The sequence below is a fragment of the Canis aureus genome, chromosome 6, assembly GCF_053574225.1.
Source record: "Canis aureus isolate CA01 chromosome 6, VMU_Caureus_v.1.0, whole genome shotgun sequence".
NCBI classification, from domain to species: Eukaryota; Metazoa; Chordata; class Mammalia; order Carnivora; family Canidae; genus Canis; species Canis aureus.
Genome location: NC_135616.1, coordinates 9,937,695 through 9,952,612, shown reverse-complemented (window position 1 = coordinate 9,952,612; position 14,918 = coordinate 9,937,695). Strand labels below are relative to the sequence as shown.

General features: G+C 35.3%; 1 long non-coding RNA gene across 2 annotated transcripts in view; it reads left to right on the top strand.

The window, feature by feature from the left end:
• The window catches only part of LOC144315488 (uncharacterized), a 133,865-nt gene that overhangs the window by 45,632 nt on the left and 73,315 nt on the right, over nt 1-14,918 (top strand). For both annotated transcript variants that reach the window (XR_013381188.1, XR_013381185.1), the window contains exon 2: nt 1,752-1,807. This is a non-coding gene — a long non-coding RNA (uncharacterized LOC144315488). The remainder of the gene's footprint in view (nt 1-1,751; nt 1,808-14,918) is intronic.

Genomic DNA, 14,918 nt, shown 5'->3' with positions numbered 1-14,918 from the left:
TTAAATCAAGTTATTCATAATATGATCCTTATTTAAATATTTAAACTTTTGCATAATTTTAAAGTATTTTGATTTGTCTTTTACATATTCTTTTCTCTCCTAAATGGCAAAAAATCCTTCTGAGATGCTTTTAACATCCAAGAAGGAAGTGAATTATTTCAGCACCTAACAACTCAGTTTGCAGCACTAACCCCAGGGCTATTGCTGGCCATAATCCATAGTAGTTGCACCTTTCTTAAACATTTTCCTATTTCATGTCAGAGGATTGGCATAATACATACTAATTGCTAAAACAATAAACTTATCCACCAAGCACCAGAAAAAATGATATACCCAACATACAATTCTATGTTAATGATGTGATTGTTACCCTAAGTATTGTGCAATGTACAACTTTTATGTACCCAGACAAATGCTTGACCAAATCAAATGCTAGTCCATTCATTCATTTCTTCACTCACAAATATTTATTTAACATGTATAATAAGTCAGGCACAATTCTAGGATTAGGGGTATTTGAATGCCCAGAACACAGCTTATACTGAAGGAGTCTAGTCTCGATGGGAGAAGTTTAACTGGTAATAGCTTATATCTGTATATAAAATAGGCAATTCTTCCCTCAACATTATCTTTCAGAAAAAGTGTCATTTCATATTTTTGTCCTAACATACTCTACTGCATTACAGGACACTATCTCAATGACTCCATTTTGAAAGTTACTGCTTAGGGAAAGCTCAAACTATCGATAGTCTTCAGCTGCTTAGATAGGTCATCAGATGGAAGAAGTAAAAGTAGTTAAAGGAATTTAATATAAATTTGCTAATTATTCTTGGAGGTGTTATCTCAGGTTTCAAGTGCTGAATGTCATAAAAAAATCTATGTATAGAATCACTTTAACAAGCAATAGACTAAGTAGCTATCTGTGGAGAACATAAATATAAATACACAGGAAAAATTGACCAAAGCAAAGGAACTGCTAGTGTTATGCAAATGGGTCTCTGTGTCCGGAGTCAAATTTTCAGTTACAGTACCACACATGAGCAGAAAATTTGTATCTCAAACAACCACATTAGATCACTTACAGCTTGAGTAATATAGAAGGTATATTTTTAAAAAGGAATTACAGAATTAAATATTTTTAGAAACATATATGGAGGAAAATATCAGTATTTTCTTTTTAAAAGGTTAAATCATTTTTATAACTAAAACATTTCAGACATCCAGAAAAGTACAACAAAAACATAGACTATGTGCCTGCTACATAGCTCTAGCAAGGCACAGTGCCTTTTCTGAATAATTTGACATAGGTTAATCTATTATGTTCATATTTATTATGTAAAAAGAACAAAAGGGTTTTTCAATCTGTCCAAGTGTTTATGAAAAATTGTTATTTTCATAAAATTTTCCAGTGTGGGAAAATAGATAAGGCATCCAATAGTCATGTATTATTAACATGCATTCTTGGTACAGATTCAGGTCTTGTTTATCAGAGGAGTGGGCAAGGAACCACTGAAATTAGAGAGAATTTTCATTGACTTCAAGAAAATAGTGATTGGTGGTGGCAGGACATTGGTAGTAATCTACTAGTTAGCTATGGATGTTACCATGGTCACCAGTGCAGTACAGAAAATCATGAGTGGGAGCAAAAGAAAATGATGAGAACCAAGAATAGTTTCTTTATATAAAGTATGTATTTTTGAAAGATAATTATTTACTTGTAATTTTCTTATTGAAGTTTTCCTTTGTTTCAGACACTGGTCTTTTAAATGGCAAAGTCCCTCTTAATAGAAACATAAAAGATCTTGATGTAAGTATTATTAATAACTATTTCCATTCTATCTTATTTTGCTCTTTTCTTTTGACAGTTTGAAAAGACCTTTAGTGTTTACAAAAAAAGATTAGAGACACATGGGCTGTCCTCTAGAAGACACAATCTTATAAATGGTTTGCCTCATCGATGTTATGTAATGTTTATTATGGTGGAAATTCAAATATTGTAATTTAGCTTTTGAAGAAATTATTTCAGCTGGCCATTCAGCTCTAATTTCAAATACTTCATTCATGTATAGATTGATAATAATCTGAAATGATATTGAAATTTTGAAATAAATGTCTATTATACATGTATGTCATGGTAGTCACAAGTATCCTAATGTATTTCGAGACATTGATAGGGACAATTTCACGTTTTTGTTTTGGGCATGATGTATGTATGCAATGGAAGATAAGGCCATAGAGTGGTGCCCCATTAAGAAAAACTGGAACATCAGTCAAGTTTCAATCAGAGGAAAAAAAAAGAGTAGGTAAGAAGGACAGAGGGAAGGAGGGAGGGAGGAGGTCAATGATGATGAGGAAGAGCATGAGAAAAAAGACAATAGATTTGTTACAGGAGATTGGCTTACACAACTGTGGAAGTCTCTGTGAGACTGCTGTGTCCTCATATAATGCTAGATCCTGAAGTTGATGTGGGAGGCAAAGTGGTATGGATGCAAATGGGGAGGACCAAAAGTAAGGTGGAATCCATGAGATGAGCCGGAATCCCACATGGATGGACTAAATGCATATCTTGTTTTCCCTAGCTTTGGTAATGAGGGTATCCTACAGAAGCCATACTTTGTCAAAGCTAAACATTACACATATGTGCATGAGTCAGACAGCTAAAGGAGGTTCCAGGGAAGGGCTCACTAATGAGGTGAGTCAGCAGATATGCAACAACATGTGTGAATTACAAAGTATTGCTCCTTATCTTATGTTTCCCAGGTAGCACGGGGATATCCCTTGTGGCCTACTCTTGTGCCTCAGTTGTCCTTTGCAGGCATAAGCAAGACGTTCTTCTCTTATTTTCTTAGCCTTCTGCAAATTATAATAGTTATAATGCATTGACTATTTGCCATGCAGCCGGTACATGGTTGTTTCATTTAATCTTTAATAATTTATTGTGAGATAAGGTTTATTAATAACCCAATTTTACAGATGAGAAAATGAAGGTTTAGAAAGGCTAATTAATTTACATGAGGATGTAACACTAAAACTGTTGAGAGACTTGGTGTCTAGGATAATGCACATATTCTGAACCTCCAAACCATGCCCATTTTTATTACAGAACACATGTGAATATATTCTGATTATTTTTATCTATACATGTCTGATGTCTTTTCCAGCATGCTGGAAAAACTCCTTTAAGGAAAGAAAACATATTTTTTTCTACTCTAAAGGCACTTGGATCACCAGTTTTGCTTCTGCTTTTCTTTGTAAAAACAGAGAATAAAATCTCATTTTAAGACTTCAGTAAATTATAATCAAAAGCTTTTTTTTTTTGGCAGTGACTTTTAGGCAAATAATTATCAAAGCCTTAGGAAGTTTCCAGAAAATAGATTTTTTAATTGTATAAAAACTTCCTTAGTTTTTTTTTGGAGTGATAAACTACTGTCATGGTCTTATACATAAAATTCAGCAGCATCATATTTGATAATGACTGCCCCAGGGCTTATCAGCATAATCACCGGGAAGAAATGACTCTCTTGTCAGGCATCAGAGAAGTGCAATAAGGTCATTTCCCTTCACCCTGGAAACAATAAGAAAAAGAAAATAGATGTTTTGGTGATGATAAATGATAAAGAAATAAAATTAAAAGGAAATTAGAAAAAAAGGGGAAATATTAAATAAAGAAACAACAACAATAAACAGTGGTACCCATACTAAAAAAGGTGTCTTCACTATGAAAAAGGACCTTGCTGACAGCCTCCTGACCACAATAAGTACATTACTGGGAGAGATGTCACTAGACCTAATTTTAACATACAACATTTATTAGCACTGACTAAAGAAAAGTATTGAAAATAGGAAACTTTAAGAAAATAATTTGATGGGAAAGCAGAGGATTTTTATCATTGATTCTTGACTTCCACATTTAAAAGTATTAAATACCTGATACCAAATGCATTCTAAGCTTTTCTTAAGAGGCAGGCTTTCTGCTTGCTCTTGAACATATAATGATGAATGAGTCAAGGTCCCTCACCTTATGATGATGACAGTACAATAGGGACACATACAAAGAATGAGATGAATGCAAGTCAGGGTGAGAAGTGCAGCAATAGGATAAAGCACAGGAGGGGAACCAGACTGAGTGTTGAGGCTTCAGAGTAGCCTTTCTGGAGACTGTCACATATATGACATGAAGGATGGATGAAATTTAGCTAAAGAAAAGAACATAAGAATAGAGAAAAACAGCCCAACTCTAAAATGATAGGAGGTAAGAAAAAAATATGGCATGTTCTAGGAATAACAATCCCTACAAACTCAAAGGTTATATTTTAGAAATGTATTGTAAATGACAAATCAGGGTGGGCATAGGCAAAGTCTCACTAAAGTCCTAAAGCAAGTCAAATAAACAAAAAGAACATATCTATGCTTTAGAAGGCAGCTTCTTCCAAAGCCAAGCAGTAAATTGGAATTAAATCTCTATTCTAGCGTTTCTTGAATATTGTGTTTATCTGGAAGTATTTTTGAGTTGTTTCTCATAAGCCTATTTTCCCACATGCTTTATGTTCTGTACCTAACTGTTAAAGTTTTGAGCAAGTTTTGTGCTTAAAATCTCCTTTACTTCATTTTTGCATGTCATGGTTTATTGATATTTTTATAAGTTATCATATAACTTAAGCACCTAAATCTAGTCTTGTAATTAGATAATGAGACATAAAATTTACTGTGCTCTTCCTTTGATAATTACATATAGTTTTCAAAATGGGAAAAACAATGTTTTTTGTGTTATTTTTCTTTAAAAAGACTCAACAGGGATCCCTGGGTGGCTTAGCGGTTTAGTGCCTGCCTTTGGCCCAGGGCGTGATCCTGGAGTCCCGGGATCAAATCCCGCATCAGGCTCCCTGCATGGAGCCTGCTTCTCCCTCTGCCTGTGTCTCTGCCTCTCTCTCTCTCTCTCTCTCTCTCTCTCTCTGTGTCTATCATGAATAAATAAATAAAATCTTTAAAAAAAAAAGACTCAACATAACTTTATAAATCATGTAATTAACACACTAAAAATATTTGTCATATGCAAATATATAAAATCATATTAAAATCAAGAGAGGACACAAACCCAAACCATGATGAGATATCACCTTACACCTGTCAAAATGGCTAAAATAAAAAAGAAAATAAATAACAAGTATTGAAGAGAACGTGGAGAAAAAGGCCCGCTGTGTACTGTTGGTGGGAATGCAAATTCGTGCAGCCACTGTGAAAAACAGTATGGAGCTTCCTTAAGAATTAAAAATAGAAATATCAAAATATCAATAATCCCACTACTGGGTATTTACCCAAAGAAAATGGAAACACTAATTTAAAAACACACATGCACCCCTGTGATTAACTGCAGCATTTTTTACAATAGCTAGGGTAAGGAAGTAACCTAAGTCCATTGATAGACAAGTGGATAAGGAGGATGTGGTGTGCACATACAATGGAATATTACACAGCCGTAGAAAGATGGGATCTTACATTTGTGACGACATGGAAAAACCTAGAGGTGTTTATTCTAAATGAAATAAGTCAAACTGAGACAAATATCATATGATTTCACTCATATGTGAAACTGAAAAACAAATGAATAAACAAACAAAAAGCAGAATCAGACCTATAAATATAGAGAAAAAAATTGATGGTTGCCAGAAAAAAAATTGCTGGTTGCCAGATAGAGGGGAGTTTAGGAGTGGGCAAAATGGGGGAAAAGGAGTAGAAGATATGGCTTCCAGTTATGGAATAAATAAGCCATGAAAATAAAAGGCACAATATAGGGAATATAGTCAATGTTATTGCGATAGTGAAATATGGGGACCGATGACAGCTACACTTGTGGTGAGCATAGCATGAAGTATACAGATTTTTTTTTCTCTCACTAAACTTCTGTTTTAATGGGTCTCAAAATTCTGTGACAGATTTTTGGTCAAGTTGTTTCCATTTAAAAAGTACTGATTTTAAAAACTAATAAAACTGCCACACACGCACAAAAAAAAAAAAAAAAAAAAGGTCTACAAAACATTCTTCTTTCCTTCTGAAGGTTTTACGATGCATTGTTATCATTAACCAGTCTTTTACTATTAAACTTAAATAGCCAATTGACACAAACAGTTCTGAGACCGTTCTTCCACCACTGATTAAGACTGGGGTGGCAGGTATTGGGGATAATATTCATTTAGCCTTCTGAGCTTCCTGGGCAGACTCAGTGACTTTGCCAGCTCCAGCTGCCTTCTTGTCCACTGCTTTGATGACACCCACAGCAACCGTCTGTCTCATGTCATGAACAGCAAAATGGCCCAGAGGAGGATAGTCAGAGACGCTCTCAACACACATAGGTTTGCCAGGAACCATATCAACAATGGCAGCATCCCCAGATTTCAAGAACTTGGGACCATCTTCCAGCTTCTTTCCAGAACGACGATCTATCTTTTCCTTCAGCTCAGCAAACTTGCAAGCAATGTGAGCTGTGTGACAATCCAGCACAGGGGCATATCCAGCACTGATTTGGCCTGGATGGTTCAGGATAATCACCTGAGCTGTGAAGCCAGCTGCTTCCACTGGTGGGTCATTTTTGCTGTCACCAGCCACGTTGCTACGACGAACATCTTTGACAGATACGTTCTTGACATTGAAGCCCACATTGTCCCCAGGAAGAGCCTCACTCAAAGCTTCCTGGGACATTTCAACAGACTTTACTTCAGTTGTAACATTGACTGGAGCAAAGGTGACCACCATGCCAGGCTTAAGAACACCAGCCTCCACTCGGCCCACTGGGACAGTACCAATACCACAAATTTTGTGGACGTCCTGGAGAGGCAGACGCAAGGGCTTATCAGTTGGACAAGTTGGTGGCAGAATGCAATCCAGAGCTTTAAGCAGTGTGGTTCCGCTGGCATTCCCATCTTTACGGGTGACTTTCCATCCCTTGAACCAAGGCAAGTTAGCACTTGGCTCAGCATGTTGTCACCATTCCAACCAGAAATTGGCACAAATGCTACTATGTTGGGGTTGTAGCCAATTTTCTTAATGTAGGTGCTGACTTCCTTAACGATTTCCTCGTATCTCTTCTGGCTGTAGGGTGGTTCAGTGGAATCCATTTTGTTAACACCAACAATTAGTTGTTTTACACCCAGTGTGTAAGCCAGAAGGGCATGCTCAGGGGTCTCCCGTTCTTGGAGATACCTGCTTCAAATTCACCAACACCAGCAGCAATCAGGACAGCACAGTCTGCCTGAGATGTGCCTGTAATCATTTTTTTTGATAAAGTCTCTGTGTCCTGGGGCATCAATGATGGTCACATAATACTTGCTGGTCTCAAATTTCCACAGGGAGATATCAATGGTGATACCACGTTTATGTTCAGCTTTCAGTTTATCCAAGACCCAGGCATACTTGAAGAGCCTTTTCCCACCTCAGCAGCCTCCTTCTCAAATTTTTTGATTGTTCTTTTGTCGATCCCACTACATTTGTAGATCAGATGGCCAGTAGCGGTAGAAGACTTGCCTGAATCTATGTGTCCAATGATGATGATGTTGATGTGAGTCTTTTCCTTTCCCATTTTGGTTTAGGTTTAGCGGCGGTTTTCACGACACCTGTGTTCTGGAAGCAAACCCGTTGTGAAAAAGTGAAGTATACAGATGTTGAACTATTTTGTTCACCTGAAATTAATGTAATATTATGTATCAATTATACTCAAATTAAAAAAAAATAAAAATCAAGAGAGGACCACTGCACAGTATGGTTATTAGAGCATATAATAAAGTGAATGTCAAAGGATAAAAACAGATGAGGTTGAGAGATAACTCTAAAGCCTTTCCATATTCAATTAAACAGCCTGGGAATTATACTGAAAGGAATAATTAATAGCTAAAAATATTCAGTTAGGTTAATATCATGAAATTTTACCTGGTGACCTTGAGGTTTGTAGGTTAGAAGTGGATGTGATTGAACACAAGAAAAACAGTGGATTTTGATGATAATGATAATAGATTGGAAAAAACCTCGGGAGATATTGATAAGCAATTCCTGTAGAGATAAGAGAAGTAGATGTATTTGAGATATATTTAAATAGGACCATCAACAAAACCAAGTGATTCATTGTGGAATGTGAAAGAGAAAGAGTAAATGGTGGTGCTCAAGTTACTCACCTTGAACAACTAAGTGTATTAAGAAGTCATATACAGAGAATGTAACAAGAAAGGAGCACAACAGTTGAACACCTACTATGTGGTAGGAACTGTGATGTAATTGCTTTCCATGCATTATCTTAATCAATTTTCCCAATAACTCAAATAACGAAAATAAGCCTCAGAGAGTTTATTTTAAAAATATATCCATAAATAAATAAATAAATAAATAAAAATAAATAAAAATAAAAATATATCCAGTGTGGCATAGTTGAAAAATTGGGAAAGTGAGAGCCAAACACAAAAGCTCAGCCTATTTTTTTTTAAACCAGATTTCTGTATTTTGAGTTTGAGACCCCAATACAATTCAAAATGGAAACCTCAAAGGAAATGAGCTATCCCAATCTTTGAACTTAGGAGAAAGGCTATATAATTTATAAATATGGAGTCATGGGAATGTATGTTTCTGTCCATAGAGAGTGAGAAGACACAGATTCCACCCATGTCACAGATTTGTGGCATGCACATAGAGAAAGGAGGCTTTGCAAAGAAGACAGAGAAAAAGCAGCCATGAAAAGGAATTAAAGAAGAAATAGCAGTGTTCCATAGAAGCTAAGGAAATAAACATGTTTCTTTTTTTTTCTAGAGAGAGAGAGTGAGGGAATGAGCAAGGGGGTGGGCAGAGAGAGAGGGAGAAGTTCTAAAGCAGAGCTCAATCTCCTTATCCTGAGATCCCAACCTGAGCCAAAGAGTCAGATGTTTAACCAACTGAGCCACACAGGTGCCCTGGAAATAGAAATTTTTCTACAGGAATTCTTCATCAGTGTCAAACGCTGTGTTAAGATCAAGTTAAATAATGATGCAAAGGTGGCCATGGAATAGAGCAATATGAAGATTATTTTTAACATTGACAATAGTCCTCAGTAGAGTGCTGAGAGTAGAAGCCAGCTTAAATTGCTTTCCTTTGATGAAACAAAGGAAAATGAGAAAGTAGAGAGAGCCAACTGTTTAAGAAGTATGACAGTGAGGGGGAGGAGAAATAAAAGGGCATATTGGTGCTAGGAAGGCTATTTGCAATTATTAGAGACACTTAAATATGTTTAAATGCTGTCATAAAAGAGCCACACAGACAGGCTTACTGCAGAGGGAATGTAAAAGGTCAGGCTTTGATTCATAGTATTTATTTCACAGTAACAAGGTAATGTTTTCTGCTCATTTACCAAACCAAGTCATTAGGGAGATGCAATATGTACATGCTGATAACTGACATTTTGTGAAGACGTGAATATTTTGCATCTTCTTTTCTCCTGGGTAGCATTGTCACTAAAGTTAAAAAGACTCAACTACGAGCTATGTTAAACAGAAAATATAAGTAGGGCTCTCTGTTGATATGAGCTTATATAGGCCATGAGGTTTTTGCAACAATTATAAGCCATCATGTGTGGCCATGGTCAATCACTATTCATCACCACTAAGATATGGAAAAAATAGAACAGGAGAATAAAACATGGACTGGGCTGTGTGGTTTTCCTCCTTTTTCTTGTAGTATCCACTGGCAATTCACAGAATTATGAAATTAGTGGAAATGCATTGAGACTCATTTCACATTATAATACCTCTACTCCTGAAATATTAGCTTTGGGCAGCGACAGTATAGTATTGGTATCCCCCACTTTTTCAAAGTTTGTTCTATGCCACTTGGCTTTCATGGAAGACTTATATGAGTACCAGCTTTCATTAACTGAAAGAAATGTGAAGAGGATTTATTTTTATGAAAAAAGGTGAACAGTGAAAACAGTCTTCAGCATTTGTTTTCCAGCAAACTATTACAGATGCAGAGTGTATCTTGAACAGTGGGGGTGGCACTGCCAGGCTCATTCCCCAGAAACTACACTTGTCATCTCAGCATCCAGGCACCATAGCTTTGAATGGTATCATGAGCAACTATCCTTTATCTTGATTTATTTTATGCATTCACTAACAAGATGTGTCCTAAGGTAACAGAAAAGCCTAAGAGGGGTTATGTTTTGGGTGTGGGAATGCTCAAAATTTTTTCCATGTAAATTAAAATTAATAGAAATTATTTCCTTGCTTTGCCACTTCAGCTTACACAAGGTTCCATAGGAATCATCTATTTTCAGATAGTGGGGAAAACTATATTATTATATCAAGTAGTGGATTATTTATAACAAATATTGCTTTTATGATCTTACAAATATTCTATATTTTGAACCTATTCACAATCCTTTATTTTTATTCTTCCGGTAACCACCAAACTAGAAGAAAGTTTATATATATTGGCCTTTTCTGGTTTTAAATGTAACTCATGCTCATTACAGAGGCATAAATGATAAACATTTAAATAGAAAATGAAATATTAGTCATTTATTCTACCAACATATAGACACTATTTCAATTATGATTTTATTTCCTTTAGATTTAGTTTTTTAAAAAGACTAATTTACTTATTTTTAGGTGGGAGGCAGGGACAGAGAGAGACAATACTAAGTAGACACCATGGTAAGTCCAGAGATCATGACCTGAGCTGAAACCAAGAGTTGGTGGTCAACCTATTACACCACCTAGGTGCCCCATATTCTGTTTTGTATATAAAATTTTTCCTAGGTAATGCTTTCATAAAATGCACCAAAATCATCTTTTTATTCTATTTAAAAAGTAACATCATTTTATTATCTTCCTAAATGACAGCATTATTTAAAAACATGACTTTAGGGGCACCTGCATGGGTCAGTCAGTTAAGTGTCAGACTCCTGATTTTGACTCAGGACATGATCTCAGAATCATGGGATCAAGCTGCACATCCAGCTGCTTGTCTGTTTTAAGATTCTCTTTCTCCCTGTCCTTCTGCCCCTGCCCCCACCCTCTACCCCTGCTTGTGCACTCACATGCACAAGCTTTCTCTAAAAAAAAAAATAATAATAATAACATGACTTTAGTAGCAGTATAATATCCAATAATATAAGCATATAAAAATAAAATATTCAATAATACAAATTGCTTAACCGTTGTAATATTCTTGGACAGTCAAGGGTATTGTAAACAATTCTGGGGGATCCCTGGGTGGCGCAGCAGTTTAGCGCCTGCCTTTGGCCCAGGGCGCATCCTGGAGACCCGGGATCGAGTCCCACGTTGGGCTCCCGGTGCATGGAGCCTGCTTCTCCCTCTGCCTATGTCTCTGCCTCTCTCTCTCTCTCTGTGACTATCATAAATAAATTAAAAAAAAAAAAAAACAATTCTGGGATCAAGATCTTTGTACCTACTTTCCTGTTTTGTTTTCTCCACCTAGGATAGGAATTATCAAATAGTATATTATATATGATAGAATTAGCTTTATCAAAGTCTAGCCATTTATTTATTTATTTATTTATTTATTTATTTATTTATTTATTTATTTATTTATGATAGTCATACAGAGAGAGAGAGAGAGACAGAGACATAGGCAGAGGGAGAAGCAGGCTCCATGCACCGGGGGCCTGACGTGGGATTCGATCCCGGATCTCCAGGATCACGCCCTGGGCCAAAGGCAGGCGCCAAACCACTGTGCCACCCAGGGATCCCAAAGTCTAGCCATTTAAATTCTTGGCAACATTATATGAGAATGCTAATTTCAGTGGTTTTAGTTTTACAAGGCAATTTTGAGATTTGATTCCACATTTTGTTTTAATCTTTGCTTATTTGAATGAGAAATGTCATTGTTTTAATTTATACTTCCTTGTCTATGATAAGACTTAAAAAATGATTACCATGCAAGATAGTCTAGTGGTTAAGATCATGGGATGTAAAGTCAGACAGATTAGGTTTAAACTTTAGAAGTTGCACTCATTTAGGGATATTCCTTTAGCCAGTAACTTAAGTTCTATAAGCATGTTTTTTCAATAATAATAATAATAGCTAGCATTTATTAAATGTCAGGCACTTTTCTAAGAGCACTTTATAAATTAATTCAGATGATCTCAACAACTCCATAGAAAAAAAGGTATTATTATTATTATTACTCCACAATCTCTGCTGTTAACAATTATATAATGCTGACCCACAATGTTGTTGGAAGCCTTTACATATGATGCTGTATATGTGAAAAACATTTGAGCACTATACTGGAAACAAAGAGAGGATACAATAATTAGTTGCCAAAAACATAGTTCTTTTTTCCCTCCTGTAAATTGACTATGTACTTTATTTGTTATTTGCTGGTGTTTCTGAAATTTTTTCAAAGTATATATATATATATATTTTTTTAAATTATGTTACAAGCCATTTGTTTCTTATTTGTTGCCAACTCCCCCCTACCCCAAACCCTATTTAAAGCTAAAACAATCAAGTTTTTGATGTCCCTCAAAAACATGAATGATTAAACACAGGAAATTTATTTTTTTTTTAATTTTTGATTTTTAATTTTTATTTTTTTTAAACACAGGAAATTTAGATGAAAGTCCAGTAAGGGCACAGAAACAGTTTGCTTTTAATTGCTTTGCTTCATTGCAATAGGCAGTGTTTCTATCCAGCATGGAACAGAGAACAGAAAGCAGCTCTGAGCAGTGACAATGGTAAGAAAAGCAGCTTCCCTACCTTCTGGAATCAATTCTACACTTTGTCTTTGTTATGAATTTTTAGACTGTTAGGCATACATATTCAAAGATAATAAGATAAGTTGAATAAATTGCAGTTGACCTGAATAATGACTTAGATTTGCATAAAGGGAAGGAAATAGAAAATATATTCTTGGGAAGGGAATAATGAGAGTAAAGTCAGAGCAATGGTAAGATGCCTGATAAGAGTTTAGCAAGGGACATTTGGGTACCTATAGTAGCAGGCAGTTGATAGGTACTGTGGACACAAAGATAAATATGATACAATCCCTATCCTCAGGTTTAGTGTATGGGGAAAATAAGTGTACCTACTATAGTATGAAGTAGCACAAAAATTAAGGTTGAAAATTAATTAGGTTAAGGAGCAAAATGAAAGATCATTTATATTTTGCAAAAAGGCAGAATTAGGAAAGAATTCACATGTTTTGTAAAAGTGATGAATCGTGCCATCAATGGCAAATAGCAGTTGGTTATCTGAGCAAAGATCAGTAGGGACAGCATGAAGGCTAAGGGAACTATACACGCAAAAGCATGAAGGTGAGAAACAGCATGGAATATTAGTATTCTGTGATTGTGCAAAAAGTATCATTACAAACTTAGCAGCCTGAAACACCTCATTTATTATAGCTCATAATTTTGGTGTGAGAGAAATCTGGGGACAGTTTCATTGGGTTTTCTGCTTCAGAATCTTAGTTCTACAATCCATTTGTCAGTAATGACTGTAGTTTCATCAGAAGTTCGATTGGGCAAAGATCCACATCCAAACTCATTCAAGTTTGTTTGCAAAATTAATTCAGTTCTCATCATAGAACCATTTCCTGGCTAGCAGTTGGCTGAAGGTTGCCTTCAGTTCCTAGAAGTCTACTCAGTTTTTTGGCATATGGGCTCCCCCAATAAAGTGCTTACTTTATTAAGCCAGCAAGAGAGTCTCCTCACAAGATGTGTGTTAAATTTCCACATGATGTGATCATATATCTATAATCTCGTGTATTTGAAGAGTACCTGTGTTATGGCCAAAATGCCATAATATATATGTAAGGTGGAAAGATTTAAATTTGGATAAACTGGAGGTGGAAGTATGAGACAAAACATAAAAAGCATAAGGAAATTGAGCTTTATGTTTAAGTAATACGGACCTATTGAAGGGCCTAAAGAATTATATTAATATATACTACAATATAAAATGTATAATATATGTAATCTATATATTAATATGCTCATATTGTGTTTTAGATAGTTCACTCCAGCAGGTCCTAGAAGGATACATTTGAAAATCATGAGATTAGTAGGAGAATTATTCATATATATAGTATAAGGAAATCAGTCCCTTCACACAATCATATTAAGCTCTCTGACAATAAATAAATATAAATTGTCCACTTATGAAATAGCCAGTAGAAATTTTATCTTTTGCCTCTAATGTGAAATTGACTCTTTTCTTGGAGATATTTGTCCCATCCTCCTACCAAAATTCTGCTTTTAGGTGGGTTAGCAGTTCTCTTGAAAATATCTATCAAGTAACAATTCTTACAATTTCCTTCATTGTGATATGATGCTGTATATGTGAAATAGAAAGAAAGCTGGAAAAGTTTTACTTACCTTAGAAATACAGGGTATAAGATGTGTTTAATACCTGATATGATAAACATGGTGACAATAGAAATAAAGAGTAGAAAGTAAACTTAATGCAGAAAGAAGAAATGATAGGGTATAATGACAAAATGGAAATAAAGGATTTAATTTGAAAAATGTTAAAGATGAAGTCTAACTTTGATTTTAATATTTTGTGTTTCTATGACTCCATAAAGCTAGGCTGGAGCTTGAAACAATTCATGAAATATGAAAGCAAGACAAAGTCAAAATGAGACCAAATGTAAAGTCAAGAACCCTACAAACTGCTTTTCTTTTCTTTCTGCCCAAGTACGTTCTTCAACAACGTGGACAAAAATTTACTAGTCTTACAATTAGCAAAGTGTAAGAGGTCCCTCTTCAAACTGCAAATTACTGCCCAAAACGTATTCCAATATCTTCTTAAATTAAGAAATACGAGCTTTAAAATAAAATTGTTTACATTTCCAATAAAGGTAGATTAGAATCTTGCTACTGAATCCTTCTACTGAGAGCAACAATAATTGCTGGGAATTAAAAGCATAAGTGTTAATCACAA